General features: G+C 41.7%; 1 protein-coding gene across 2 annotated transcripts in view; it reads left to right on the forward strand.

Annotated features, from left to right (window-relative positions):
* The window catches only part of LOC100032444 (titin homolog), a 281,885-nt gene that overhangs the window by 134,212 nt on the left and 122,243 nt on the right, over positions 1-25,430 (forward strand). The gene's annotated exons all lie outside the window — the stretch shown is intronic.

Genomic DNA, 25,430 nt, shown 5'->3' on the forward strand with positions numbered 1-25,430 from the left:
GGAATAAGACATATACAAAAATATTCATAGCTGTGCTCTTTGTGGTGGCAAAAAATTGGAAAATGAGGGGCTGCCCTTCAATTGGTGAATGGCTGAACACATTGTGCTGTATGTTGGTGATGGAATACTATTGTGCTGAAAGGAAGAATAAAGTGGAGGAATTCCATGGAGACTGGAACGACCTCCAGGAAGTGATGCAGATCGAAAGGTGTAGAACCAGGAGAACATTGTACACAGAGACTGATACACTGGGGTACAATCGAAGGTAATGGACTTCTCCATTAGTGATAATTCAGTGATCCAAACAAGTCATAGGGACCTACAAGAAAAACCACTATCCACATCCAGAGGAAACACTGTGGGAGTGAAAACACCGAAGAAAAACAACTGCGTGAATACATGGGTCAAAGGGATATGGTTGGGGATGGAGACTCTAAATGAACATCCTAGTGCAAATAACAACATGGAAATAGGTTCTGATCAAGGCCGCAAGTAATATGCAATGAAAGTGTGCATTGGCTGCGGGAAGAGTGGGTGGAGGGGAAGGAGGAAAATAGTGTGATTATTGTAACCAAGGAATAATGTTCTAAATTGACTAAATAACCTCATTCAAATGGAAAAACAATAAAAATTAAATGATGGAATAAGTCACAACTCTACTAATAGTACTTTTCCACATCCCCTCAGATTGAACAGTCCGTAGTGATTACTCAGCTACAAAGAACAAAGGTAAGAATGGGATTTTGAAGGCTGTGAACCTGGGACAAATGTGAATCTCACAAAGAGAAATGGGGAGTTAGAAAGGGTTGGGGGAGGCTTGCATGATGACAGGTTATGGTCACTTTTTGATGTTCGTTCTCAGTAAACACTGAACTGGAGCTGTCCCATAGACTGCTGGGTTTGTAGAGACTTGAAAGGGAGTAAGTTAGGGAGCTTTTCCTGTCTTCTGGCAAAAGGAAGTCAGCCAACTGCATAGCAGAGGAATTCACCTTGAAATGAGATAGAAACAGAATTGAAGGGATTCATTCACAGCTTTATACAGGAAATGATCAAAGACAGAAATGAATTGTGAAGACAGGAAAAGGGTAATGAGTCTGCCTATGCTTAAGAAGTATAGATAAAATGGAGAATGGAAACTTCTCTTAGCAGGTATTATATCAATAATCACAAGAGGTTTGCTGGCCATCATATCTGTTAAAGACATCAAGCATGAGGACAGGAAATGATATGAAGAGGAAAAATACATCATCTTAGTGTGGGAGACCTCTGGAGAGGGGAGGAATTGCATTGATTACTCAATGGTCAACAATAAATTGTACAGTACAATAGATTTGGGTGATGTGGTTCAGCAAAAATTTTTCTTTGTGTGATATTTGGGGAAATATTGAGGACTTTCAAAAGGATAAGGTCCTCTCTTTTCCCAGAGTTCTCTCTCTCTCTCTCTCTCTTTCTCTCTCTCTCTCTCTCTCTCTCTCTCTCTCTCACACACACACACACACACACACACACACACACACACACACACACATTATAAAACCTTGAGTAGCTTGTACTTTCTTGGCTCCCCTCAATATTAGTGCACCATGGATTGTCTATTATACCTTTGGCCTGAAGTATTGCTTCCCTCTGCTGTAGTCTTAGCATATAGGAAAACTTAATTTTATGTGCTAACTCTCCTAGCAATAATTGTTGAAAGAGGATAAAAAGAATGTTGACAGTTATGATAGTATTTTATACTACATTTAGTGAACGTTTCCTTACTTAGAATTTTATCTTTGTTACACATCATTTCTGCATTATAAAGTGTACTTCAACCTAAAAGATTTCTTTTAAATGACTGAATTTGCCCCTGTAGCATGAAATGGAAAGGTATAGGTGTGCAGTTATCCTTTTGGAGAAAATGCTACATAAAAACATTTATTTTACTTTCTGTAGAACTCTCATTTCTCTCTAAGTGATGCAAACTCTTCTTAATTTAAGAGCAGAATACATTTATTTCTGCTATCTATAATGAACCTGCTAACTATTTTGTTGAACTTTTCATTGTATAAGAAAGTCTCAGAAAATCTTCCCAAAGGATCTACAAGACAAAAATCTGTAGCCATCATACCAACAATAAAAGAAATTATTTCAAGTGGACAATGTGAAGGTAAGATTATATTAAATGGTTAATTACTATTGTTTAAAAAATAAACCATTAAAGCAGGTTCTAGAATTGCTCATGAGTATAAGCTAGAATAAGAAAAATAATAATCCCAAGCTAATTTATTTATCCAGTGCCATTCCTACCAAATTATCAAGAAACGTTTTTTACTGAATTAAAAAAAAGTATAATGAAGTTCATTTGGAAGAACAAAAGATCAAGAATACCAAGGGAAACAGTAAAAAATTGTGAAGGATGGGGGTCTAGCAGTACCAGATCTTAAACTGTACTGTAAAGCAGTCATCATCAAAACAATATGGAACTGTCTAAGAGACAGAAGGGAGGATCAGTGGAATAGACTTGGGGTAAGGAACTCAGCAAGACAGTGTATGGTAAACCCAAAGGTCCCAGCTTTGGGGATAAAAACACAGTATTTGACAAAAACTGCAAAGATAGTTGGAAAACAGTATGGGAGAGATTAGGTTTATATCAACCTTTCTCACACCTTACACAAAGATAAACTCAGAATGGGTGAATGACTAAAAAATAAAGAAAGAAAGTAAAGGCAAATTCGGTTAACAAAGAATAGTATGTATACTTATCACATCTGTGGGAAAGGAGAGGTTTTAAGAATAAACAAGAAATAGAGAACACTACAAAATGAAAAATGAATGATTTTGATTACATTAAATTAAGAGGTTTAGTACAAACAAAAACCAATGCAACCAGAATTAGAAGGGAAATTAATTTGGAAAAAAAAATTCTTTATAACAAAAATCTCTGATAAGAGTCTGATTTCTCAAATATTAGGGAAGTAAATCAATTCTACCAAAAAAATCAAGCCATTCCCCAATGATAAATGGGCAATGGATATGAATAGGCAATTTCCAGATAAAGAAACCAAAACTATGAATAAGCACATGAAAAAGTGTTTTGAATCTCTTATAATCAGAGAGATGCAAATCAGAACAACTCTGAGGTGTCACCTCATAACTAGCAGACTGGCTAACATGACTGCAAAGGAAAGTAATACATGTTGGAGAGGAAGTGGCAAAATTGGGACATGAATACAGTGCTGGTGGAGGTGTGAATTGATCCACATTCTGGAGGGCAATTTGGAACTTTGTCCAAAGGGCTTCAAAAGATTGTCTGCCCTTTGATGCAGCCACACCACTGCTGGGTTTGTACCCCCAAAAGATCATAAAGAGAAAGATTTGTTCAAAATATTTATAACCATGCTCTTTGTGGTGGTGCCCTTCGATTACGGAATGGCTGAACACATTGTGGTATCTGTTGGTGATGAAATATTATTGTGCCCAAAGAAGTAAGGAACTGGAGGAATTCCATGTCAACTGGAAAGTCCACCAGGAACTGATGCAGAGTGAAATGAGCAGAACCAGAACATTATACACAGAGACTGATATACACTGTGGTACAATCGAATGTAATGCACTTCTTTACTAGCAGCAATTCAATGATCCAGGACAGTTCAGAAAGACTTATGAGAAAGAACACTCTCCACCTCCAGAGATAGAACTATGGCAGCAGAAACAAAGAAGAAAAACAACTGCTTGATCACATGGTTCGATAGGGAAATCATTGGGGATGTAGACTCTAAATGATCACCCTAGTGCAAATACTAATAATATGGAAATAGGTCTTATTCAATGACACATTTAAAACCCAGTGGATTTGTTTGATGGCCATGGGAGGGGGGATGGAAGGAGGGTGGGGAAAGAACATGAATCCTGTAACCATGGAAAAAAATTCAAAGTTAATTAAATTAAAATTTAAATGATTAAAAATTTAAATGAATTGCTTTAATCTTATATAATAAAAGATTAACTTTAAGAAAAATTTTAATATTATTAAATTAAATTTTTTAAAATGAAGCAGATTCTAGAAAGCTTTCCAATTATGCCTGAATAGCATGTCCACTGGGTCATCATCCACTAGGTAGGTTTAAGATGACTCCATTAAATATGTAGTTAGAGACACTTCCAGAATGCTGAACATTGAATTTGCAAATATCAGCTCCATATCAAGTCAGATTGAAAACTGTCACAGCCTCTTCCCCTCTCTCCTCTCCCTTTATGGTTACACTGTCACCCCAAATGCTCAGTAACTAAATTCTTCTCCCCCATTCCCCATGATGCCACTCAAACACGGTGGCTGACCCAACATTTTTCTCTTTCATCTCCTTTTCCTCTGAAATGGACATTCAGTGCTGCTTTGCTTCCTTTAACTTCTCATAATTCAGTTTCTTACTTTATAAATTTCATAAGTATACATATTCACATTTACAAAATTCCTTTCACTCTCACTGCTGACTCTTTCCTGAGAATCACTCTATTCACCTTTGCTATTTTGCCCTGTCTCCCATTTCTTCTTCGTGTCCCTTTTCCAAGTAAAAATCCTACTTAATCGTAGCAGATAAGTATGTGATACACATGGATTAAGAAAGAGGAAATTAGTGAAATCTGAAATAATTGATCTCTTAAATTTTTTTAACCTTCAAAATCTCCATAAAAGATTTCAATTCATTTCCCCCTTTTCGAATTAAACTTTTTTTAAGCATTAGTATTTGATATTTTAGTAGATGTAAAAATATTATTCAGGGATTCCTGTTTTCTTTAATTACTAATGTTATATAGTACTGTCTAGTCAAAATATATTTTAACTGTGGGTCGAATGTGGGGCCTGGAACATCAGGAAGAACAGAATAAAGCCACCCTCAAACATTTTCCAAATCTGTGACCCTGAGTGAGCCACTTCTGCTCTCTTTGTCTCTGCTTCCTTAACTAGAAAATGAGGGCGAGAATGGCACTTACCTTCCAGGGTTATTTCAAGGCTCAAAGGAGGGAGTGTTTGTAAGGTGGTTGTCACAGTGCCCACTGGCACATGTTAGCCACTTAATAAATGCTGCATCCCTTCCTTCTCGGGCTATATCCAAGCCCATAGCATTGCAGCTGGGAGGATGGAGAAGAGAAACTAAACTTCTCTTCCTGCCCAGCTTCCTTAGGCTGTCTGGAGAAGGCCAAAGAGGAGTCCTGAGGAACAAGCAAGTTTGAGAAATAGACCTATGAGAATATTGTGAGACCGTTCATTGCTTCAGGAATACATTATTGTGTTATTGGGGATATTCCCTCCCCCAGTGCCTATCATAACGTCTTTACAACTCAGTGGATGGTCTTTGAGTGTTGCCATCAATGAAACCATCTACCTCCTGTGACCCAACCTGCTGATAGCCTGAGGACCTTAATCAAGTTGGTCCATGGGCTGCAGACACACCAGGCCCTTACCTGAAAGCTTTCTGGCATAGTAGAAACGACCAAATTTGGGCCCCGTTGGAAGAGCCCTTAGGAGCCCAGAGCCCCTTGAAGTCGGGATCCCTCCCCTCTACTGGTGCAATGCATGTATCCCAGTAAGTCACTGGCTTTCTGAAGTAGTGCCTCTAGTCACTATTTGTAACTGTGGACACTGTCAGTGGAAAGAGGTTCTCCTCGGCTTAAGCACCAGGCACCATGATGCACCCCTGTATTGGAGCTTCCAGGGAGGCCGAGGCTGGCAGATGTCTGGAACTCATGAATTCTGAGCTGCTGTGGGTCTGGCATCCCCTCGCACAGGGGCTGCCAAGTTGCCTAAGGAGGAGGGAACCAACCCAGCTCCTAAGCGGAGCAAGCCAATCCATGAAGGATATGAAAAGAACTCAGGCAGCATCCGGAGCCCCAAATCAGCCTTCATTTTGTGGGCACAGAATCAGAGGGCCATGGGCCCCTCACAGTCCATGGTGATGGCGCCTCCTCCTGGAGAAGACACGACGCTTCCAGGCTTTGGGCAGTTGTGTCACTGGTCACTGCCAAAGCCTAACAATCGGGCCCTGTTCCTCCAGTGAGTTGGGGAACCTGTTGCTGAGGCGGTTCATTGAGTCTCATAAGAGGGGCCCTGAGCCCCCTCCTTTCTCAGCTCCCTTGGGGACATCAGTGCAGGCATGGGCCAAGACACAGTGCGGCTAGGAGAAAAGAGGGCCGGCTAGGAGAAAAGAGGGCCGGGTACAAGGCTTCTCCTCCCTGCAGAGGCTCGACGTCCTCCTCTCTTCCTCTTCTAGCGTCTTGAGATCACCCAGTTAGGGCTCACAGAGCTCTCATGGAGGAATTCCTAGGAAGGATGAAAAGGCCCTTTACTAGGTGCTTCTTATACCTCCCAAGCCAAGAGGCAGTGAAAGCTGCGTCTCCCCGACCTCGTGCCCAGCTCCACAGTCCATCCTGTGCGCACTACGAGGGAAAGCATCTGTGTGTTTGCTGAGGTGCCCGCAGGGGCCTGGTGGGGGGTTTTGGCACGGATTTCCAGGGGAGGCCTAAGCGTCCTCATGCCTTGAGGGTACAAAGGGCTCCAGCAAGCAGCTGGACAGTGTGGACCGTTTCACTGCACAGCACCAAACCGTCACCTATTTCGGTCTCCTCTGTAGGACAGCCCTGCACCTGGCCTGTGCCATAGGCTTCCCCGATGTTGTGTCTCTCTTACTGGCGAGACACTGTGAGCTGAATGGGTGTGACAACAACAGCGACACACCCCTCATCAAAGTCAGAGCTCTGCTTTCCTTGCCTGGGGGAGGAGGGGTCACAGGGATGGGGAGGCGCCTCCCTCTGGGCTGACCTCTTCTTCTGGCTCTTCTCCTGACAGGACGTGCAATGCCAGCAGGAGGAGTGTGCGAGCATCCTGCTCCTCCATGGGGCAGAGCCCAAGGCGGTGGACAACAGTATGCCCTCCATTACGCTGCAGCTGGGGGAAATCGATCCATAGCGGAGAGGCTGCAAAGCCCACATCGAGGCAAGAGATGAGGCAAAAGCCGACTTCCGGAACCCTAAAGGGTTGTACCAGCTGCGGTGCAAATCAAGTCGTGTTGGCTTCCCGTGGCTCCGGATTCCTATATTCTTGGAAGCGCTTCTTTACGGAAAACCACGTACAATCAGTCTGGGGGCCGCCCTGATTGCCCTCTGCAGTGGGGCCATTTTCTTCGTGCTGGGCAGAAGAGCTGTCATTTCAGTGGGGATGGGGACGCCGGGGGCTTGGCGATCTCCTCGCACAGCAGAGACTCGCCCCTGGGTCCCTTCCCTTTGAACCCTGATCGGCTCTCTCGGAACGGAGACTCCCTATCGGTTGTTGGTGCCAAGTGTTGTAGGATCACTAGATCGTGCGGATAGTGTGCTGACACTAGCGTTTGTCCGGATGGACAGGCTGGGCGCTGTGACTGTTGAAACAAGATGGCTTCTTGTAACGGTCGGGAGAATTCCAGCCTGGGCAGGAATATAGAAAACGACGTCCATGACCAGAAGAGCGAAGGAAAGGGAAAGGGAACATTTTCGGGTTCAGGAGGCCCGCTGGGAGTCAGCGAGGCAAAGGCGGTTCTCATCCGGAGGCTCCGAGACCACAGGGCCAAGTTGACGGGCACCTGCGCAGTTCTCCTGAAAAGCTCTCTAAGAGAGACCCTCCAGGGGGCAGGCCTGGCAAAGGGCCCAGTGGGCCAGCGAGCCCACGGCTACCTCTCGGGGCTTTCTGAGGCGGAAACGAGGCGGAGTCGTTCTCAGGGGAGCGTCCGAGCCAAAAGCAAGCAGGAAGGGAGCTTCCACCACAACCCCGCCCCATCCCCAACTGGGGAGGCTCTAGACTCCGGAGCCGGGTAGAAAAGAATTACTGCGCCCCCAACCGGAAGAGCAGGGATTCTCCCAGCGTCCCCTCCTGCTCAGCTCCCTCTCTTGGGCGCGTGGATGCGGGGTTCGAGGAGCACCTGGAGCTCCCTCCATCCGTGCGTCCGTCCGCCGCTGGGCTAATGGGTTCCTGAAGGGGCCACCGGGAAAAGGCAGAAAAGGAAGCTGAACGTGCCTTGTCCGTCTCGTCTCCGGACTGCCTCCTTGTCGAGGGCCGAAGAGGAGAAAACAAAGGGAGGCAGAAACCGAGCAGCCGCTGTTTTCGAAGAGGAGGCGCAGCCTGTCAGACGAGCGGGGCTAGAGGAAGGCGAGGAGGAGCCTTTGAGTGTTGGCCCCCCAGGGGCCTGGGGAGGAGAGGAGCTGGCAGTGCTGGGTGCGGGGAGAGCGAGGAGAAAAGACGACGGCTGCGAAAAAGGGCCGGGGCCGGCAGGAGGGAAAGCAGAGGCGGAGCTGTGACAAGTGCTGGGTGGCCACAGTCTCGAGGATGCCCCAGCTTGGAGTTCCACACGTGGACATCGCCTCCTGGGAGGCTTTCCGCTGCGGAGCGGCTGGGAGGTCGGGCGGCAGGGAGGGGGCTTTTGGAGGAAGAAGACACCGTCCGGCTGTTGGGGGCGGAGATGGGGAGCTTTGGGGAGAAGCCGAGCTCCCGAGGAGAAGAGCGGAGCCCAGCCCAGGGAGAGCAAAGAAAGGGCGCCTGAGCGAATGGACTGAATGAGGGCTTTTGCCGTCCGTTAACAAATTGGGGAAATATCCCTGGGCGAAGAAGCGCAGCCTTTGGTCAATCTGGAGAGGAGGCCTGAGAGCAGGAGCCCCTTTGCAAGGGAATTTGTATGGGGGAGGGGAGGACTTAGGCTATGGAATACTCAATCTTGGAGCAATTGGGGAAAGGCACGACCATTAATTCGCTGTGGCTGCAAGCGTGAATTGGTCCAGCCATTGGGGAGGCAATTGGAAACGATGCCAAGAAAGTGACCGAAATGCCCAGAAATTCCGCCCTGAAGCCCCCTGACTGAGGAGAGAAACTTTCGCGAGGGACATTCTGCTCTCTAATTCCCAGGAAGACTTTGTCCCCGCGGAGGAGCTCAGCGAGTAATAAGAAAGAGCCCGCCTAGTTCAAAATGCTCAAGCAGCGCTTTGTCAGACCAGGTCAGAGCAAAACCCTGACGACAGAGCAGCACAGCGACCTCTCTTTTGAGGAAGAGCTCAGAGAACGGTCAGGAGGGGCATTATGGAATGGAAGGTCACAGATAGGAAGGAAGGAATTGGACAATACGGAGAAGCGAGGGAAGACATCGGGAACTGCTGCAAAGTGAAGCAAGAGGAACTGGGAAAAGAGACACAGTGGCTTTGCCAATCGCTGTAAATGGAAAGAACAACCCAAAGCAGAAGGCCAGGAACTGAATGCTGTGAAATACGGAGCAAGCCTCGCTTCAGAGAAGAGATAGGAAATCTCCTCCGCAGGGATCTTGGGTGGCTGTGGAACCCCCGGAGAAACGGTCAGACTTCTAAGTGTTTTTGTCGTGGCTAGTTTTTACTGAATTGCTTTGATCTCCCCTTCTAGCTAGAAAGGGCAGCCCTCTGGAAGAGGTCCTGTGTGTGTGTGTGTGTATAGATTCATATAGAAGCAAAACATCCCGATACAAACTCATCTTTTGAAAAACCACGGGATAGTGTTCCTGGAGACTAGATGGAGTCGCAGTGGAGACAGATTGGGATAGGAATATGGGGAGGAAGCCATCTTTGGGAAGGAAGCAGCATAGCAGAAATGGGACAAAAGAGAGAAAAGGATGTGAAGTGGGAGAAACCCTGTACTGAAACACAGGGACACTGTGTAGGCCTGAGATTTGGCAAGAAGGGCCCACCAGAGCTGAATCCAGAAGGGGAAAGACCGGTGGAGGGCTAGAAGAAATGCTCACTGGCTAATAAATAGGACATGTGGCAAGGAGCAAAAGATCCCCAATTCCAGGGATAGTTTCTTTTCTCTCTCTCTCTCTCTCTCTCTCTCTCACACACACACACACACACACACACACACACACACACACACACACACACACACACAAGCACTTTAGCTAGATTAAAAACAGGACCATTAAGAAAATAAAAGGTGAAGCAAAATTTTCTCCTTTCAAACAAATTTTTTGTTTAATTAATTAATTTAGCAGGTTTCTCCATGGTTACATGATTCATATTCTTTCCCTTCCCAATCCCATAGCCAACAAGCAATTCAACTGGGTTTTACCAAGACCTATTTCCATATGATTAATATTTGCACTGGGGTGATCATTTAGAGTCTACATCCCCAATCCTATCCCCATAGACTCCTGTGATGAAGCAATTCTTTTTCTTCTGTGTTTATGCTCCCACAGTTCTTTCTCTGGATGTGGAGAGGTTCTTTCTCATAAAACCCTCAGAATTGTCCTGGATCATTGCATGGCTGCTAGTAGAAAAGTCCATTTTGTTCCATTGTGGCACAGTGTACACATCTCTGGATGTTCTCCTGGTTCTGCTCCTTTCACTCTGTGTCAGTTCCTGGAGGTCGTCCCAGTTCACATGGAATCCCTCAAATTCATTATTCCTTTGAGCACAATAGTATCCTTCCACCAACAGATGCCACAATTTATTCAGACATTGGGCCCCAATTTTTTGCTACCACAAAGAGTATTGCTATAAATATTTTTGTCCATGTATTTTCCTTAAGATCTCTTTGGGGTACAAACCCAGCAGGAGTATGGCTGGGTCAAAGGGCAGGCAATCATTTAAAACCCCTTGGACATAATTCCAAAATGCCCTCAGAATGGTCAGATCAATTCACAACTCCACCACCAATGCATTAGTGTCCCAATTTTGCCACACCCTCTGCAACCTTTAAGACTTTTGTTTGCTGTCATATTAGCCAATCTTCTAGGTGTGAGGAGGTACCTCAGAGTTGTTTTGACTTGTAGTTCTCTAATTAGAAGAGATTTAGAACCCTTTTTCATGTGCTTATTGATAGTTTTTATTCCTTCATCTGAAAATCGCCTATTTGTGTCCCTTGCCCATTTATCATTGGGGGAATGGCTCAATTCTTGTGTACAATTTATTCAGTTCCTCATGAATCTGAGAAACCAGACCTTTGTCAGAGGTTTTTGTTATAAAGATTTTTCCCGATTTGTTGCTTCCCTTCTAATTGTGGTTGCATTGGTTTTGTTTGTACAAAAAATGTTTTATTTCCAATTTTCCAAGCAGTTTTTGTCAAACACTGGGTTCTTGTACCACAGATCTTTGGATTTATCATGTACTATCTTGCTGAGGACCTTTACCCCTAGTCTATTCCATTGATCTGTCCCCCTTCAGTATCTTTGTCAATACCATATTGTTTTGATGGCCACTGCTTTATAGTACTGTTTAAGATCTGGTACTGCTAGGCTTCCATCCTTCATTTTTTTCATTATTTTCCTTAATATTCTTTTTGTTGAGACCTGTTTATTTTTATCTTATTATTTAAAATTTATTTCTTTACTTAATTTAGAGTATTTTCCTATGGTTACAAGTTTTGTATTCTTTCCTTCCCCTCCTAACTCCCATTCCCCTATCTCTTGATAGTCTTAATCTTTTGTGCTTTCAAATGAACTTCATTATAATTTTTTTTCTAATTCAGTAAAAACAGTTTCTTAGTAGTTTAATAGACATGGCACTGAATCAGTAAATTACTTTGAGTTGGATTGTCATTTGTTATTAGGTTAGCTCGTCTGACCCATGAGCGATTAATGTTGTTCAAACAATTAGATCTAGTTTTAATTGTGTGGAAAGTGTTTTGTAGTTGTGTTCATGTAATTCCTGTGTTTGTCTTGTCATATACATTCCCAACTAGTTTATATTGTCTAGGGTGGTTTTAAATGGAGCTTCTCCTTTTTAACCCTTGTTGCTGAGTTGTGTTGGAAATATATAAAAATGCTGATGATTTTTGTGGGGTTTTTTGTGTGCTGCAACTTCGCTAAAGTTATTTGTTATAAAGTTTTTATTTCCACTAGCTTCTAAGTTGATTCTCTAGGATTCTTTAAGTAGACCATCATATCATACCTGTTTCCACCAGTCCTGGATGGGACTAAATGCTCCTGGGCCAGTTCTAATAGGGTGGGGGTGCAACAGCAATTTCTAAAACTGTTTTGGCTTCAGTAATTCTTATTTCTTTAAAATCTGAGGGTTAGGGTTCACTTACCATCTGCTGACTATATCTGGGGCCTCACTTTGTCCATCCCTCAAATAAAAGGGTTGCATTAGATAACCTCTAAACGGTCCAAATTAATGATGCCATAATTATGACACATCCAAGTCTATCAGCAAACACATGATTCTCAAGATGTAGGCTAAGAAAGTTTAAGATAGTTATTATTTCATTGATCTGCACCAAAAATAATTGTGACAGGACAATCTGTGTACAGGAAGGACAACTTTATATCCTCAGTACATCCTGGGAAATTGGTAACAGTAAAAGAAGGTTCGATTTGGAATCTGAAGAGATCTAGATTGAAATCCTGCTCCTAACACTTGACTAGCTGTCTGACAATGGGCAAAGCACTTCATAGAGTCAAACGGGGATATATATATATATAAATGTATAATTGTAATATATAACTGTATTTAATCATCCAAAACCTAATGATTTCACTTACCTGCTTTAGTGACTTCTTTGTTCATCTGTCACTCAGTTGCTTTTGTTGGTCTTGATATCCTTTCACTTGTGTGGGGAGCCCTGAACTAAGCTAGGGGAAGCGGAGGGGCATTCTTTAACTCGCCTGCCTATTAGTGACTTTTTGTTTCTGAATTTCACTGGCTAACTCTTCAACTGAAGCTTGGTATTTTGTATCTTCAAGCCCCCAAAAGCTCCACAACTTCATCTGTCAAAATCTGCTTCTTTTGTTGGTTTTGATTAAGGCTGAGAATAAGGTGACATGACATTGGAGAAAGCCTTTGTACAGAGCTGCAGGCAAGATGGAAGGTCTCCTATAAGGGATGACACATGGGCCAACTTGCTTGAAATTGAAGAGTGTGTGCAAGGAAATAACATAAGAAAGGCAGAAAAGGTAACTGACTGCCCAGCACCTCCTCCCTCAGAAAGCCTTCCTGACTTGCCCCAGTGTGAGACGGACCAGGATCCAGCTTCTCCCTGGGCTGCTTCAGAGACCTCTTTACCCCCTCTGGGATCATCATGGCGGTGAGCAGCAACTCCCATTTCCATGCTTCTCGGACCCCAAAGCACACTCCACCCCTCCCATCAGCACTTTCACAGAAGGTCCGGGTCCCTGTCCCACAGCTGATGATATGCCTCATAGTGTTTAGCACAAGGACCGTCATTGGTCACATCCCAGAAGGGACTTCTTTCCGGAATGGAGCACATTCCCCAGCCACTTGGGACGCTGCCAACAGACTCATTTCCAGCGCCAGGACAAGCTACTTGTGGGGAACTTGAAAATGCTCTTCAGCCCATGCTTCTCTCCCCACGGTTAGGCTGCTCTCTTCCTAGGACTGGGAGCCCAGAAGGCTAAGCAGAACCAGAAGAGCGCATGGCGTGCTGGCCCCACCTTTGAGCCAATGGCTGCATTGGTTCCATTTGCCAGGAAGGGCTGACCCAGGATATCTTGGTCACTCGTCGACTTTTACATGGCAGAGTGGACAGATTGTAGATGGGATCGTGGTAACCTTCTCTCTGTCTCTCTGTCTCTGTCTCTGTCTCTCACTGTCTCTGGCTGTCTCTCTCTGCCTCTCTCTCTCTCTTTCTCTCTCTATCAAAGGGGAACAGGAGACACATCTTCCATTTATTCTTTCTGGAAGGAAGGCCTGCTGAGACTCATCTGCTAAAAGCTTGGCTGCTTCACTGCCTGAGGGCCATGCACATAGGTCCCCACCTTCCCAGAAACTGAAACACTGAAGCACCCCGTGAAAAGGAAAGTGTAACGATGGAGGTCAGTCCAGGCCAACAGTTGTGGTAGGGAGGTGTCACATCAGAGAAGGGAGAGGATTTCTCTGGGAAACTCACTTATCCAGACCAGGTCATTCCCTGATGTAGAAAGCTTAACTGCCATTAGTCTCTGCTCCTTACTATTGCCTGCATCACCTTGGAGTAGTACCTTGAGTCTAACTACGAGGGACTTATTTGTATTCCCTTTCTGTTATGTATGTCTTTATATACGTGCTTGCTGTTTCTCTATTAGAATGTAAACTGGTTGGACAACAGACATTTCAGTACTTATCTCACTCTGTACTAGGCACTGGGTGAGTAGGGCTCACTTCAGTTTTTTTTTTCCCTGTATCCCTCGCTCCTAGCACAGTGCCTGGCACATAGAAGGCACTTACAAATTCTTGCTGATTGATTCATTTCCTTGGCCTCAGTTTTCACATCTGTAAAATGACAGAATGGGTCTAGATGCCCCTTAGAACTTGCCTTCTAGCTCTATTACCACAGGCTGATTCTGGATAAATCTGTAACTGCATTCTTTAGGAATGTGGGTATAATAATGCCTTCCAAAGGAATAAACATTCCACGTCTGTTATCATTTCTATCTAGACATACTGATCTCTGTAAAAGCCAAGCGTGTTTGACATCGGGAAATGACCCTCAGAAGGCCCTGTGACGAGTTCTACATGTCTGACTGTGTTCCCCCCAAAAAAACCTCTTGTCTGTGGATTATTATCTCCAATGCAGGTGTTGGATACAGTCAATCAGTCTCAATAGAAGTGACATGTGCTTCAAAGGCAAAAAATGAGAAAAAAATCAAATACTGTGTAGCACAAGTAAAGTGCAACAAAATAGCACAGCTTCATCAACAGGGAGGAAAAGACAAAAATGTTAAAAATGTGTATATGTCATAATCACAGGCTCTAAATTCATTGGGGAAGCTACTTCTCATTACTTTATAAAAGGTATTTACAAAAATTGCTGAGTGTTCATCACTGCCATTTGCTACCTATCTTGAGGAATTGGGTGGGGGGGGTCATTTTGCAAATCATAAAGTACTCCCAGTATAATTAGCACTTCAAATATGGCACTACTAAATATTTCTGCTGAAAGTTATCTGCCACACCAAAGAGGAGCTGAAAAGCACTTCTCTGAGAAGCCAGGAATTTACGTTAAATTCACTAAGTGAATGCCTTAAGAGTTCACTCTATCCCAGATCATTCTTATGGATTTTTAAGTCCCAGGCACGTGCCAGGAATATGTAAGGAAGCTGATGATGCAAGAGCTGAATGTAGACCTTCTTCAGCCAGTTCTATGGAGCACCAAACATAGCATCATTGGCTGCTAATGATGCTAAAGCAGCTGCCCCTAAAATTTCCCCCTGAGCTTTCTTTTCAACATTCGTTTTTAGACATTGTAACATAGAAAAAGACTATCTCTCAGTTTGTTGCCTTTCTGTTCTAGTGCGGATACTTCCTACTGTGTTGACGGCATTTTGAACCTTCAATGTGTTTACTGGAAAAAGGTCCTCTTCACACAAGATGAGTGAACACAAAATCTACTTTCTAAAATATGAATAATTCATTAGAAAAGGTTACGTTTTAATTGACTCTAAAAGAAAGATGATTTATCTAAATTTGATAGTGGTTGGTTCAGATCTCCCACTAATATGGTTTTACTGTCTATTTCCTCCTTCAATTCTTCTAGTTTCTCCATTAGAAATTTGGGTGCTATACCATTTGGTGCTTACATGTTGATTAGTGATATTTCCTCATTATCTAAAGTCCCTTTTAACAAAATATGTTTACCTTCCCTATCCCTTTTGATCAGGTCTATTTTTGCTTTGGCTTTGTCAGATATCATGATTGCAACTCCTGCCTTCTTTCTATCAGTTGAGGGCCAACAGGTCTTGCTCCAACCTCTAATTCTGACCTTGTGAGTATCTACCCACCTCAAGTGTGTTTCTTGTAGACATCATATGGTAGGATTTTGGATTCTTATCTACTCTCCTATTCATCTACATTTTATGGGTGAGTTCATCCCATTCACATTCAAAGTTATCATGGTCACTTGTGAATTCCCTAGCATTTTGATATACTCCCCTAATTCTGACCTTCCTTCTTTAGCTATAACTTTTAAGCCAGTGATTTACTTTCATTCCTTCCCCCCTAGTCTCCTCCCTTGGTATCTTTCCCTTTCTAGCCCCTCCCTTTTGGATCCCTTCCCTCTCCCCCCTCTCCTTCCCTCCCTTTTTATGTTCCCCACCCCACTCCCCTTGGTTTTCCCTTCTACCTTAACCTGTTGGATAACATAAAATTCAAGATCCCACTAGATCTACATGCTCTTCCCTCTCAGAATTGATTTCACTTACCACGGTCAGGGTCCAGCCCCACTCTTGACTCCAGGGTTCCCAACTGGTGGCAAACAATCAGTCAAAATAAATAACATAAAATAAATAACAAATGGAAGACAGCTTAATCATTACGACCATGAAACATCTTTGCATCTGATTGCTGCTCCACTTCCCCAAGGTCTGATCTTTATTTTTATACCCATTCTCTTGGCATGCAGATAAACAAAATCAAAGAGAGATAATTGGAAAATGATACATCAACTTTTAACAAATCCCTTGATTAACATTCTGTATTCTTGTATTGTGATTACAGACAAAATAAAGATTGGGCGCACAAGATAAATGATTTTGTCACAGGTGGCTTACTAGGGAGTTTGAGTTACTGATTTATGTAATTGAGTCGCTGAAGCATATTGAAGCTTAGTGTACCTGTACTGTACAGGTACCTATTGTATGGACCTCTATGATTGATTTGTGTACTGGCTTCATGAGAAAGTTTTGGGCTTGGCCTATAGCTGCGGTTTTGCTGGGAATTATGTACCTAAGTAAAAGTTAACCCACGATAGTCTTCTGGGATTGGGGTTGAGGGTCTGATCGTTTGGTGAGGTTTTGGAGAATTAGGCTACAGGTGTTTTGCTCTTGCATTATTTCTTTTGAGACTAGGGGGAATAATAATCATGTCAGTTCATAGGTAAGGGGCATTGATGAAAGAAGTCATGCAAGAGGGATAAAGTGGGCAGTCACATCTCACCAAGGGCCACTCTGTGGTCTCCCCGGCTACCACGCGAGACTCTGTCAAGGCATTGTGGACTGATGGCCTCCAGCATGCACTGAGAGTAATGATTCTCAGATTGTCTCTCCTTCCTCTGTTTTCCTGGTCTTTCACCTTGTCAGTGAGATATTTTATGTTATCTTCTAATTCCTGAATCTTTTGACTTTGCTTTATTAATTCTTGCTTTTTTGCAAGATCATTGTCTTTCAATTGTCTGATTCTGACCTTTAACGACTGGTTTTCCTCTTCAGTTTGTTCTGACCAGTTTTTTGAGGCTCGAGCTGTTTCTTCATTTGCGTATTTTGGTCCCTCAGATTGCTCAGTTCCTTTTGCATTGTTTCCTATTTTTCCTGCCAGAAGGCTTCCATCTTTTTGATAATTTCCAATTTAAAGTCTTCAGGAGCTTGTGGAGAATTTCCATTTCTTATGGAAGGTTTTGGAGCATTTGTTTGTGTTTCCTCTTCTATCTCCTCTGTATTTTGCGTTTTTGCTCCATAAAATGTGTCCAACGTCACCCCCTTCTTCTTGCTTTTCGTGGTTTTCGGGGGCTGTTGAACCTCTGCACTGTTTACCATCTCTATGATTTTTCCTCCCCTTTCCAGACAGAAATCTGAGTGCGGATGGCTGGCTCTCAGTGTATGCTTCTGATTATCTGAGGCTTTAGCCCCAGGCAAATTGTCCATTCTCCTCAGCTGAGCTGTTTTCCTGGGGAAGCCCAGGGTCTGCCTTCCCCTGCCTGCTGGCGTTTTGGGTGTTACTGCTCTCAGTTCCCTCCAGTTGCTTCTCCTCTGCTCACTTCCACACTCTGAGCCTGGCACAGCACTGTCCGCAAGGTACCCCAGTGCCCTTGCCTGCACTGAGTTTCCTGTCTTTTCTAGAGGCCCTGCACTCTAGGGGAAGAGGGGTCCTGGCCTCCCTGAGTTCTGAGGGCTCCTGATGGGATATGGTTCAACTGGGTTGGTCTGGATATGCCCCAAGGCAAAAAACATGAGACTCCAATGGAAGGACCCAGTCACACAGGGGCTACAGGCTTCCAACATTTCTCTCAAGCTGCTTCTCTGCCTTCTGTGTTAGACGCCCAAAGCCTGCCCCAGGTTGCTTTCAAGGTGCAGCCTTCAGAATAGCACCATTGCCAGCCCTGAGTTTCCTGTCCTTTCAGAAGGCCCTGCACGCTCACAAGGTTAGAATTAAAGGATGGAGAAAGACCTTCTGGGCCTCAACTGATAGAAAGAAGGCAGGAGTTGCAATCATGATATTTGACAAAGCCAAAGCAAAAATAGACCAGATCAAAAGGGATAGGGAATGTAAATATTTCCTGTTAAAAGGGAGTATAGACAATTAAGAATTATCACTAATCAACATGTATACACCAGATTGTATAGCAACCAAATTTCTAATGGAAAAAAACTAGAAAAATTGAAGGAGGAAATAGACAGTAAAACCATATTAGTGGGAGACTAGAACCAAACACTATCAAATTTAGATAAATCAAACCAAAAAATAAATAAGAAAGAGGTAAAAGATGTGAATTAAATCTTAGAAAAATTAGAGTTAATAAACATATGGAGAAAAATAAATAGGGACAAAAAGTAATGCACCTTCTGCTCAGCACCACATGGCACATTCACAAAGATAGATCATACACTAGGTCACAGAAACATGGCATAAAATGGGGAAAAGCAGAAATATTAAATGCAACCTTTTCAGATCATAAGGCAATGAAAATAATGCTCAGTAAGGGTACATGGAGAGCCAAATCAAAAAATAATTGGAAATTAAATAATATAATACTCCAAAATTGGTTAGTTAGAGAAGAAATAATAGAAACAATTAATAATTTCATTGAGGAAAATGACAATGGTGAGACATCTGTAAACCTCAAAATTCCTTAGACTTATAAATGTTGGAAATTTCACCATTGGGATATTTCATACTTGGAAAATTTCTTACTGATAGTCTATTGGAATGGGAACCCCATTGGCATGGGAGGTTCCTTCTCTTCCCTTCTTCAGATTACTTTAGGACAGAAACCTTTTGCTGAACAATGGAAAGGACTTTGACCTATGCTTAAGCATAGAACAGGAATTTCTTTGAATCATGATTGATTTTAGAATTGATACAATGGAGATACTTGGAATAAATCTCCACCCTATTCAGTCCTAACAGGATTGAGTAAGGGCTGCAGCCTAGATCAAAGATTTAATCATTTGAAAATATGACCTTCAACAGACATGTGCAAAAGCCAGAAACCTCTGGGCGGTCCTGGGTTAAGCTAGAGCCTCCATTGGCACGGGGAAATTGATGAACAGTGATTGGTAGATGGGAGAACAGAGAGGAGGAACTTGGATGGTTTCCTTAAAGATAGGAGGGTCTGGAGACTTGAGGAGGTGGAGGAGTATGGTCGGGGTGATTTCGGGGGACTCGGAGAAGCTTGCGCTGAAGGAAGCTGAAGGTGGGGGCCTCTGAGACTGTTTCTCCATTTTGGTCACGTGAGTGATAGGGACTGATCTCTTTTCTTTGCCCCAGCTATCTAAGGGCTTGGGCCTTTTGGCCCAGCCTAAACAGAAGGGGTATTTAAGCCCTATTCCCTTCTCTCCCTTTTTCTCTCTCTCTATCTCTAATTCCTTTCTTGCTCCTATTGTAATTAAACTCCAAAAAAGGCTGACGGCTGACTTGAGTTTTTCATTTAGGAATTACATAGCTGAATTCCTTGGCGACCTTAAATTAATATATATCAGTCTTTTAAAGTGATTCCCTTGTAACACATCCCTACAAACCCTATGGGATGCTTCCAAAGCATCCTCATAGGAAATCTCATCCTCAGAGGAAAATTCATATCCTTGAGTGCATATCTTAACAAATTAGGGAGGGCAGAAATCAATGAATTGGAAATGCAAATCAAAAAACTTGTAAGAAACAAATTAAAAACCCACAGAAGGAAACCAAACTAGGAACCCTAAAAATTAAGGGAGAAATTGATAAAATTGAAAGTGATAAAATTATTAAACTAATAAGACTAGAAGCTGGTACTTTGAAAAAACAGACAGAATAGACAAAGTACTGGTCATCTAATTAAAAAAAGGAAAGAAGAAGGGCAGATTAACAGCATCAAAGATGAAAAGGGGGACCTCACCTCCAATGAAGAGGAAATTAAGGCAATCATTAAAAATTACTTTGCCCAACTATATGGCAATAAATATACCAATCTAGGTGATATGGATGATTTTTTACAAAAAATATAAATTGCCTAGACTAACAGAAGAAGAAATAGAATTCTTAAACAATCCCACATCAGAAAAAGAAATCCAACAGGCCATCAAAGAACTCCCTAAGAAAAAATCCCCAGGGCCTGATGGATTCACAAGTAAATTCTATCAAACATTCAGAGAACAGTTAATCCCAATACCATACAAACTATTTGACATAATAAGCAAAGAGGGAGTTCTACCAAACTCCTTTTACGACACAAACATGGTACTGATTCCAAAACCAGGCAGGTCAAAAACAGAGAAAGAAAACTATAGACCAATCTCCCTAATGAATATAGATGCAAAAATCTTAAACAGGATACTAGGAAAAAGACTTCAGCAAGTGATTAATAGGGTCATTCAGTATGATCAAGTAGGATTTATACCAGGAATACAGGGCTGGTTAGACGTTAGGAAAACCATCTACATAATCGACTATATGAACAGGCAAATCAGCAAAAATCACATGATTATCTCAATAGACGCAGAAAAAGCCTTTGATAAAATACAACACCCATTCCTATTAAAAACACTAGAAAGCATAGGAATAGAAGCATCTTTCCTAAAAATAATAAATAGTATATATCTAAAACCATCAACTAACATCATCTGCAATGGGGATAAACTAGATACATTCCCAATAAGATCAGGAGTGAAACACGGATGCCCATTATCACCTCTATTATTTAACATTGTACTAGAAACACTAGCTGTAGAAATTAGAGAAGAAAAAGAAATTCAAGGCATCAAAACAGGCAAGGAGAAGACTAACTTATCACTATTTGCGGATGACATGATGGTCTACTTAAAGAATCCAAGAGAAACAACCAAAAAGCTAGTCGAAATAATCAACAACTTTAGCAAAGTTGCAGGTTACAACATAAACCCACATAAGTCATCAGCATTTCTATATATGTCCAACATAGCTTAGTGACAAGAATTAGAAAGAGAAATCCCATTCAAAATCATCTTAGACAAAATAAAATACTTAGGAATCTATCTCCCGAGACAAACACAGGAACTATATGAACACAACTACAAAATACTCTCCACGCAAATAAAACTAGATATGAGCAATTGGAAAAATATTAACTGCTTATGGGTAGGATGAGCCAATATAATAAAAATGACAATCCTACCCAAGCTTATTTATCTATTTAGTGCTATACCCATTGAACTTCCAAAAAAAATTTTTACTGACTAAGAAAAAACAATAACAAAGTTCATTTGCAAGAACAAATGGTCAAGGATATCCAGGGAAATAATGAAAAAAAAATACAAAGGAAGGTGGCCTTGAAGTCCCAGATCTCAAACTCTATTATAAAGCAGCTGTCATCAAAACAATTTGGTACTGGCTAAGAGACAGAAAGGAGGATCCATGGAATAGACTTGGGATAAGTGACCACAGTAAGACAGTTTATGACAAACCCAAAGAGCCCAGCTTCTGGGACAAAAACCCACAAAAACTTCTGGGAAAACTGGAAGACTGTGGGGGAAAGATTAGGTTTGGATCAACACCTCGCACCCTACACCAAGATAAACTCAGAATGGGTGAATTACTTGAACATAAAAAGGAAACTATAAGTATATTAGGTCATCTGAGAATAATATACATGTCAGACCTGTGGAAAGGGAAAGACTTTAAAACCAAGCAAGACAAAGAAAGAGGCACAAAATTTAAAATAAACAATTTTGATTACATCAAATTAAAAAGGTTTTGTACAAACAAAACCAATGCAACCAAACTGAGAAGGGTAGTAACAAATTGGGAAAATTTTTCATAACAAAATCCTCTGACAAAGGTCTAATTACTCAAATTTATAGAGCTAAATCAATTGTACAAAAAATCAAGCCATTCTCCAATTGATAAATGGGCAAGGGACATGAGCAGGCAGTTTTCAGCCAAAGAAATCAATACTATTAATAAGCACATGAAAAAGTGCTCTAAATCTCTTATAATCAGAGAGATGCAAATCAAAACAACTCTGAGGTTTCACATCACACCTAGCAGATTGGCTAACATGACAGCAAAGGAAAGTAATGAATGCTGGAAGGGATGTGACAAAGTTGGGACATTAATTCATTGCTGGTGGAGTTGTGAATTGATCCAACCATTCTGGAGGACAATTTGAGACTATGCCCAAAGGGTGCTAAAAGCCTGTCTGCCCTTTGATCCAGCCATAGCACTGCTGGGTTTGTACCCCAAAGAGATAAGGAAAAAGACATGTACAAGAATATTCATACTTGAGCTCTTTGTGGTGGCAAAAAATTGGAACATGAGGGGATGCCCTTCAATTGGGGAATGGCTGAACACACTGTGGTATATGTTGGTGATGGAATACTATTGTGCTAAAAGGAATAATAAAGTGGAGGAATTCCATGGAGACTGGAACAACCTCTAGAAAGTGATGCAGAGTGGAAGGAGCACAGCCAGGAGAACATTGTACACAGAGACTGATACAGTGGTACAATCGAATGTAATGGACTTCTACATTAGTGGCTAATGCAGTGTTCCTGAACAATCCCCAGGAATAAAGGAGAGAAAAAAAAAGCACCACCCTCAAGCAGACGACAAATGGGGGGAGTAACAACACCAAGGAAAGGCAACAGCTTGACTACAGGGAGGGAGGGGATATGAATGCAGAAAGACTAAATGAACATCTAAATGCAAAAACCAATAACATGGAAATGAGTTTGAATTGAGGAAGCATGTCATACCAAGAGGAATCACATATTGCCAATGGGAGGGGTGGTGGAAGGGGGGGCGGGTCTGAAAAGAAAATGATCTTTGATTCTAATGAATAATCTTTGAAAATGACCAAATAAAACAATGTTTAAAAGAATAATAAAATAAATTCCTCTTGCTCACCAAAAAAAAAAAATAGATTGATTATTCTTTTATGTTAAATGAACACTTAGTAAGAATTCCGTTAAATATACAATATAATTTTAAGTATTTCCATTCATTCTTGTATAATGAATATCTTTCCATGTTCTAGCATGTATCTCATTATAACATATTCCTCTGATGGCATTTTTGTAATGAGCTATGGTTGAAGGAGAAATATTGTTTAAGAAATGAATGTACAAGTCCCTATCAGTTTAATTGAAAAGCCATTCATCAAATAAATAAATAAATAAAATTAGATGGGTATAAAAAAAAAGCAGGTGGAGGAAGCAAGAAGAAGAAATTAATGTTGGTTCTGTGTAGCCAAAAGAGAGTTTTCACAATATGAAAGGAGAAAAATTCGATTTTCGGTGTCCAGACACCTTATTTAAGTTTAACAAAATTACCTCTGAAACCTATCTGTAGCATTGACATCTGCTCCTTTCTTCAAGAGAAGGGCCAGCAATTCTGGGTCATTTTCAGTCATAGTAAGTGATGTGTGCCCACCCTACACATGAGATAATGAACAGTGAACCAAGAGAGCATTCTACACCACCAGAGAATGAATGTGGGTAGAATAAACTGTGAAAGTTACCTCCACAAAGTGAATAGAAATGAATGTGGTTCTGTTCTGTATTATAGGAAGGGTAGGAAGGGGCTGGGAAATCCATGAATGAGATGAATTATGCAGATATGAAGAAAAGTAAGCTCAAAATGAAGGAGATTTGTTGGACTCTTTGGGTAGAAACATCGCTTGCTTTTTGTATGGAAATGATGGTTTGGTTTGGTTAGTCAAATTGGGAATTTAAAAAAAATTGTTGCCCAAAGAACAGCATCATGATCAGAAGAGGGAAGTGATAATAGCATAGGAATAAAATATGTTCCATGAAATTATCTAGGATATCATCTGTAGAATTAGAGTTCTCTATACTTTTAAATGCTGTATATTGTGTACTTGGGTGTTTATGTGGATGTGCGTATATGACTGTCAGAGGAACAAAATATGATCTACAAATTTATTAATAGTAGTATCACAGCCACAAGGAGGAAAGTGATATACATATGTATATGACATATCCAACTTTTTAAGAATAAATATCGTATATGTTGTGAATCTTAAATTTCTCAGACTCTACCTTGGAACATTATCTTAAGGTTAAGTTTAAGGTTATTCCCCATTTAAACAATGGAGGTACTTGATCAGAAATGTATTGGGAACTTTAAAATTACTCCACCCATATTTATAGGCATACCTTAGGGGAAGATAAAGTTGTAAAACTCCTCACTGAACAATGAAAAAGTCCCCAACCCATACTTATAGTGAGGCCAAGCCCTTAAGCTGGGTCTATTTTTAGATCTAATACAAAAGGGTGCTAAGTACCTATGAAGGTCAAATTAATCACTAAAAGGTCAGGCAACTTGTAAACTTGCAAGGGACAAACTTAGCAAAGAGGTGTGAAGTACTCAGAAGACATAATCTACCCAGAGAAGGTGAGAACTAAAAACTAAGAATGGGCAGTCCTAGGAAAAAAGCTTCTATTGAGGTGTGAATTGAGAATGATCAGTCCTTTGTAACATGTCTACTGTGACTGGTAGATGTGAAAATTTAGGGGAGGTGACATAGGAGAAAATTCTCTTTAGAAGGAGGGGTTTAGGCCTCTGAAGTCAATTCAGCTTTGGAGCTGAATTGGAGGTCAGGAGTCAAAGTAGGCTGCTGGGGGCTCTGAACTGAGTGCAGCTTCCTGAGCTAAACTGGAGGGTCTCTCCGAACACTAGAGATTTGCTTGGAAGGATCTTGTGGTGAGTTGATAAAAGACTGACTGGTCTCTCTTAAGGCTCATGGCCTCGACCCTTCATACTATTTTTCTCTTATTCTCTCTCCTTTTCCTTAATTCCTTTATTTGTATTGATTAAAATCTCCATAAAACCCAGCTGACTTGAGTATATTTAATATTTGGGAATTTCCCCATGGCGACCACTTATTTTTTATTTAAAACCACATTTTTCACGGTCACAGTTTAAGGCAACCACTCTTTTGTCTGTGACAATGTATTTCCTGTATAGTCCTGTGCAAAACAATATAGATCTGGGTGTGTAATGATGTGTCTAAAATGAGTTATACATAGATACATAAATAGTTACCCATCCAACTAGATAGATGGAAAACAAGTAGAGTTGACTATAATGAACTAGTTTTGTATGTTGACATTATTTTCATGTGTAGTTATACAATATGCTTATATGTGTGTGGTTCTAGTTAAGCATATAAGTCATATTTGGAGTTGTAGATAACTAGTGGATGTACAGACATCTATATCTATGTCTTTATTGGTTGTTCCCCTTGTGGCCAAGATGCTTCCATCAGTGAAGTCAGGGATCCT

Source organism: Monodelphis domestica, chromosome 5, assembly GCF_027887165.1.
Source record: "Monodelphis domestica isolate mMonDom1 chromosome 5, mMonDom1.pri, whole genome shotgun sequence".
NCBI lineage: Eukaryota > Metazoa > Chordata > Mammalia > Didelphimorphia > Didelphidae > Monodelphis > Monodelphis domestica.